The sequence below is a fragment of the Schistocerca nitens genome, chromosome 8 (assembly GCF_023898315.1).
Source record: "Schistocerca nitens isolate TAMUIC-IGC-003100 chromosome 8, iqSchNite1.1, whole genome shotgun sequence".
NCBI lineage: Eukaryota > Metazoa > Arthropoda > Insecta > Orthoptera > Acrididae > Schistocerca > Schistocerca nitens.
The window spans coordinates 111,040,658-111,047,914 of NC_064621.1; positions in this window are offsets into that span (position 1 = coordinate 111,040,658).

The following is a 7,257-nucleotide window of genomic DNA, read 5'->3' on the forward strand; positions in this document are numbered from 1 at the left end:
GGTGTTGGCCGTCGAATGGCGCTAGCTGCGCATCATTTGTGCACCGCCGCCGTCAGTGTCAGCCAGTTTGCCGTGGCATACGGAGCTCCATCGCAGTCTTTAACACAGGTAGCATGCCGCGACAGCGTGGACGTGAACCATATGTGCAGTTGACGGACTTTGAGCGAGGGCGTATAGTGGGCATGCGGGAGGCCGGGTGGACGTACCGCCGAATTGCTCAACACGTGGGGCGTGAGGTCTCCACAGTACATCGATGTTGTCGCCAGTGGTCGGCGGAAGGTGCACGTGCCCGTCGACCTGGGACCGGACCGCAGCGACGCACGGATGCACGCCAAGACCGTAGGATCCTACGCAGTGCCGTAGGGGACCGCACCGCCACTTCCCAGCAAATTAGGGACACTGTTGCTCCTGGGGTATCGGCGAGGACCATTCGCAACCGTCTCCATGAAGCTGGGCTACGGTCCCGCACACCGTTAGGCCGTCTTCCGCTCACGCCCCAACATCGTGCAGCCCGCCTCCAGTGGTGTCGCGACAGGCGTGAATGGAGGGACGAATGGAGACGTGTCGTCTTCAGCGATGAGAGTCGCTTCTGCCTTGGTGCCAATGATGGTCGTATGCGTGTTTGGCGCCGTGCAGGTGAGCGCCGCAATCAGGACTGCATACGACCGAGGCACACAGGGCCAACACCCGGCATCATGGTGTGGGGAGCGATCTCCTTCACTGGCCGTACACCACTGGTGATCGTCGAGGGGACACTGAATAGCGCACGGTACATCCAAACCGTCATCGAACCCATCGTTCTACCATTCCTAGACCGGTAAGGGAACTTGCTGTTCCAACAGGACAATGCACGTCCGCATGTATCCCGTGCCACCCAACGTGCTCTAGAAGGTGTAAGTCAACTACCCTGGCCAGCAAGATCTCCGGATCTGTCCCCCATTGAGCATGTTTGGGACTGGATGAAGCGTCGTCTCACGCGGTCTGCACGTCCAGCACGAACGCTGGTCCAACTGAGGCGCCAGGTGGAAATGGCATGGCAAGCCGTTCCACAGGACTACATCCAGCATCTCTACGATCGTCTCCATGGGAGAATAGCAGCCTGCATTGCTGCGAAAGGTGGACATACACTGTACTAGTGCCGACATTGTGCATGCTCTGTTGCCTGTGTCTATGTGCCTGTGGTTCTGTCAGTGTGATCATGTGATGTATCTGACCCCAGGAATGTGTCAATAAAGTTTCCCCTTCCTGGGACAATGAATTCACGGTGTTCTTATTTCAATTTCCAGGAGTGTATGTAGCATTTTACTCATCATAAAATCTGTATCCAAAGAACTAGTATTAAATCCCAAATAGTTCTAATATATTATACCGTACTTAAATGTGCAGTATGCGAAATATTTACCAATGATGCACAAAACAAAACCTCATTTCTAACAACAAAACGACAACAACACTAGAAAATGGCAGAAACTGCTTTTGGCGGCCTTTAGTGCTTATTCCTTCATGTGGTTCAAAAATCGATCTGTATACGGAAGTACCGACCAGGAAACTAGGTGTTGCCGGGTACACTACCCTCAAGGTTGTAATATTCGCTATGCACTCCTGTCTAGATAACCTGTGTGCCCACAATTGACATGATTTAAGGACGACGAAGACCCGATGACGCAGGATGGCTGAATTCCTACATTAATGTTAATAAAGTTTGTACTTAGGTTTTTCAGTATCGTCTTCTTTAAACTGCCTTCTGTTTTTCACGTTTGTTGATTCTGTTGAAACAAAAAAATGTTCAAATGAGGGTGAAATCTTATGGGACTTAACTGCTAAGGTCATCAGTCCCTAAGCTTACTCACTACTTCATCTAAATTATCCTAAGGACAAACACACACACTCATGCCCGAGGGAGGACTCGAACCTCCGCCGGGACAAGCCGCACAGTCCATGACTGCAGCGCCTTAGACTGTGAAAACATCCTTGAGGAAACAATATATGTATAGTTCTGAGTATTACAAAGGCATAAATCAGTTGTATTTTAAATAAGTTACTTACAACGTAATAAAATTCGTACTCATGTCGAATAATGCTCAGTCCAGCAAGTTTAAAGGAAAGTGTTAGTTTTACCGGATTCTCCGTCCCTGAGCTTTATAATGGGTTATAAACTTCAGCACTAGTTTTCATTCTATGAATTTCGTAAATTTTGTGTCACATGTAAGTTTATGTTGTTTCCATGTTTTGGTGGCCTTAGAGGTTGTTTACAAGCCATTGTTTAACAGAGACACACTATCAGTACATTTCGCTGTCGGTTGGTATTGTTTTATTATGTAGTTTCGATCATAGTAGCGATTGTGGTTTATCAGTGATTGTCATTATATGAATAATGGAACTTCACCTTTGGCGTCTGTACGCCCCTGTCGTCATGTCAGATATTACTGGTAATATTATTATTCAAGCTACGAGCGCATTTTGCATAATAGTGTAAACTTGTCAACCAGACTTACTGCTACTATGTCTGCTGACATTTTTTCTTCGGTTACCGGGATGAGTGTACAGTGTAGAGATCGATACCACACAAAAAGCGTTACAAGGTGCAACATTCTTCAGTCTACTGTTTTTAATGTTTTTCGTTTATTTAATAGGAAATGTGCGAATTGGCATCTGTAATGTTCTAGGCTGAAAATGTATGGGGGAACCAGAAAGAGACAATCTATTTGCCCGGTTGACTAGATATTGCCATTCCGCAACATGTGTATTTAAGTATATTATATGGCAACATTTGAGTATAATGAAATGATATTTAAGTGCCATTGTTCAATGTATTCATTTGGAATATTTAAAACTTGTAAGAACTTATGTCTTTCATAATCATAGACTAACATGTAGATGGTCTTTACATCAGCGGTGATCAAAGCTATTTTGTTCAAGAGCCTTACTGGCAGTGTGTGTCAACACCTCCTGCTGCATATGTATCGATCTTATCATTAATTGGTACTCTGCATAGATTAATAGATTAGTTATAGTTAGGCTGCGGTGAGTTATCCACTGGCCCGACAGGTACTGATCGTTAAAAGTCGCCACCATTAGGAAGACTTTGCGTCGACTGTTCTTTGTTTCAGACTGCTGGCACCTTAGAGCAACCAAAAACTTCTGACACTCTAATTGGCTGACAAACTGTTTTGTGTTTTCTTTGTGAGCGGATGATTAATTATTTAATAAAAATAACATTATGCAGTCTGATACACGGTCACTAATATTTGCTAACTGTTTTGAATGAAAATTTTTATTTTAATCTTTGCGTTGTATTACAAAAGCCTAAATTAATATCTTATTCCTTGCTATAAATATGTACCGTATTCGAAGATTACCATGTCTGTAATGTCCCTTAGCGATTCCAGGTTAGTTCCAGTTGAAATTAATATCATAGCAGCTGAATGGTACGAGTCGAATACGCCCGTGAGTTCTCAATATAGGATGACGTACAATAAAATATTACTCCTCTCACATCCTCCAACTCTTAACACGGCAGTAACCGCGATACTTGTCTCTCTTCGTCTGCCCCTGAGGTAAGCGGCTCACTTCACTTAAATCACGGTCTTCAGCAACTTCAATTAAGATTAAGAAAATTTTAAAATATCAATGTCCCTGTAGGCACTTTTAGCTACGTGGGTTTCCAGCAATTTTTAGGTGCTGCAGGTATCACACGGTTTCCTACCAAGCAATTTTGTCCAAAACTGACATTTTGAGCCTGTGGCTGTGCACAAAATATAGGTTGACTCTTACACAGAAGATTACAGCAACCTGCCACTTTTTACAATGCTATTTATTTATTTAAACAGCGCTGTTGACGGTTTCGAAACAATAGGTTCATCTTCAGACGGCTAGTTCACGTTTTACATTATTTTTCGCGTTTTGTTTCTCCACATGCCGAGACTTCCTTGGGGTGCTGGTGCCAATGAAGAATCCGCGCCTTTACTTTCCATTGTTTATTATCTTGCAGCAGCGAAAACAGTGTAACACACTTTTTTGTGTGTATATATGCACATAAAGTAGATGCTGCAAGGTGATAAACAACCTGTACTGGAACGTAATGGCGCTGATTCTTCATTGGCACCACCACCCTAAGGAAGTTTTGTCGTGTGGGGAAACAAAATACGAAAAAAAAAAGGTTCAAATGGCTCTGAGCACTATGGGACTTAACATCTTAGGTCATCAATCCCCTAGAACTACTTAAACCGAACTAACCTAAGGACATCACACACATCCATACCCGAGGCAGTATTCGAACCTGCGACCGTAGCAGTCCGGTGGTTCCGGACTGCAGCGCCTAGAACCGCAAGGCCACGGTGGCCGGCAAAACACGAAAAGTAATGTAAGACGTGAACTAGCAGTCTGAAGATGAACCTATCGGTTCGAAACAGATAAAGGCGCTATTTAAATAAATAAATAGCATTGTAAAAAGTAGCTGGTTGCTGTAATCTGTGTAAGAGTCAACTTGTATTTCCTAGCAAACAGTTTTCCACCATTGTTTTTTTCCGATTAGAGCCTCCCGCACAGCTCACTTAGGCCATTTGTTAACCAACAGCAGATGTGTTGAAACTGTCAGACACGGTCCTCACCGACAGTCGTCCCTTCCGTATAGTTTCATAGGACTAAACTGCCTGAGCCTTATGTATTGTGTGTAGTGGAAAGGACGAGAACAGTGTCCTCTCAAGGACAGTCATCGCTACTGACAGCACAGAAAATGTGATGCCGTTTCAAAATTGCCAAAAAAAAAGATCATGGCTGAACAGCAACATTCTTGACCACCTGACGGAACAGATTAGCAAACTAAGCAACGAATTCATGTTTGTAGAGAGATTAAGAGAGCTCGAAGACTCCATTCTGCAAAGCAAGAAGGAAAGGTATTAGCATTGGGCATTAGTTCGGCGATTCAAATGAGCGAAAAAATTTTGCAGTTAAGTGAAGGTGATGGTTTTCCTTGAAAACATATGATGGGTCCGTTACTGATAAAAGAATCCTGGTGATGCGAAGGAGAAGATAAAATTCAGTGTGAAAAAGGAACTGTTATTATTACGGACGAGACATTTGACTGCTGTTCGAAACGGTTCCAACAACTGTGCACTGTACAGTTTGACATGGGAGGCACAGAAGAATAGACGAAGTCATTTCCAGTTTTATTTGCTTATTCACACAGAAAAGTTAAAATACGTATGAATGACATTTTTCTTGATTAAAAATAAATACCTGGGTGGTCGCTGAGAATTGCAGTGCTAGACTTCGATATGGCTACATTTCAAGCTATGGAAACAGTGTTCTACGAAACATCCTTTTCTGGTTGCCGTTTTGACTTCATCCAATATCTTTGAAAGGAAATACAAGAACTGGGATTAACGGAGGAATACAGAGAGAGTGAAGAAGCCCGACTGTTTTGCCGTATGTGTTCTGCAGTGGTACATCTTCCATAAAACAGTGTTGACGAAGCGCTGCTGGTAATAATTGAGGAAATTCCTGTAGATAAAAGGTGATGAAATTTGCAGAGTGTATGGGAAATTAATGAATGGAAAATCCTAGCATACAAATTGAAATGTCGGAAGCTTTTAACCAGCAGCACAGTGCCACAAATGCTGTCGCAGGTTGATATAGGAAACTAAATGCCTCAGTAAATCAAAAACATCTGTGCATATACTTTCTGCTAAATGAGCAGAAGGAGGGAGCAGTAAGCGGCAAATTTCAAATTATGAAAAGATGCCATTGCCTTACCTTTTAAAAAAAAGAAAAAAAAAAGAAAACGTGCAGAGATATTGACAAATGCCAAAGGACATATGAATTTATAAGGATTCGAAGATGATGCTGAACTTCTCCGGCTTTCTTGCAAAAAACTGAGAGAGAAATTAAAATTCATAAGGAGATGAATCATTTGCTGCAGTAATGTTGTGGGGAAAAGAAGATTAAAATAAAAAATTAAAAAATCCCATTTAAACATGCCTATGTACTATCTGCATACCGAGTCCTAAGACTTGCTAAAATGTGACAGTATACTGACATTCCAAAACGGCCAGAAGAGTCTTCCCCACTGTTGCAAATTCCTTTGACTGTCGGAAAACTCACGGCTACGGTATCTGTGGTCGGAAACACTACGCTGACGTCTCGGGTCGCCAAGCCCACAGTCACGAAGCCCACGATACCGTATTTTTGTTATTATTGGGCAAGAAAACTGCAAGTACACTCTTAAGACGCTTTTAACGTTAGTGGAGGATTTTTTATGAGTCTGTTGGTTACTACACTCCTGGAAATGGAAAAAAGAACACATTGACACCGGTGTGTCAGACCCACCATACTTGCTCCGGACACTGCGAGAGGGCTGTACAAGCAATGATCACACGCACGGCACAGCGGACACACCAGGAACCGCGGTGTTGGCCGTCGAATGGCGCTAGCTGCGCATCATTTGTGCACCGCCGCCGTCAGTGTCAGCCAGTTTGCCGTGGCATACGGAGCTCCATCGCAGTCTTTAACACAGGTAGCATGCCGCGACAGCGTGGACGTGAACCGTATGTGCAGTTGACGGACTTTGAGCGAGGGCGTATAGTGGGCATGCGGGAGGCCAGGTGGACGTACCGCCGAATTGCTCAACACGTGGGGCGTGAGGTCTCCACAGTACATCGATGTTGTCGCCAGTGGTCGGCGGAAGGTGCACGTGCCCGTCGACCTGGGACCGGACCGCAGCGACGCACGGATGCACGCCAAGACCGTAGGATCCTACGCAGTGCCGTAGGGGACCGCACCGCCACTTCCCAGCAAATTAGGGACACTGTTGCTCCTGGGGTATCGGCGAGGACCATTCGCAACCGTCTCCATGAAGCTGGGCTACGGTCCCGCACACCGTTAGGCCGTCTTCCGCTCACGCCCCAACATCGTGCAGCCCGCCTCCAGTGGTGTCGCGACAGGCGTGAATGGAGGGACGAATGGAGACGTGTCGTCTTCAGCGATGAGAGTCGCTTCTGCCTTGGTGCCAATGATGGTCGTATGCGTGTTTGGCGCCGTGCAGGTGAGCGCCACAATCAGGACTGCATACGACCGAGGCACACAGGGCCAACAGCCGGCATCATGGTGTGGGGAGCGATCTCCTACACTGGCCGTACACCACTGGTGATCGTCGAGGGGACACTGAATAGTGCACGGTACATCCAAACCGTCATCGAACCCATCGTTCTACCATTCCTAGACCGGCAAGGGAACTTGCTGTTCCAACAGGACAATGCA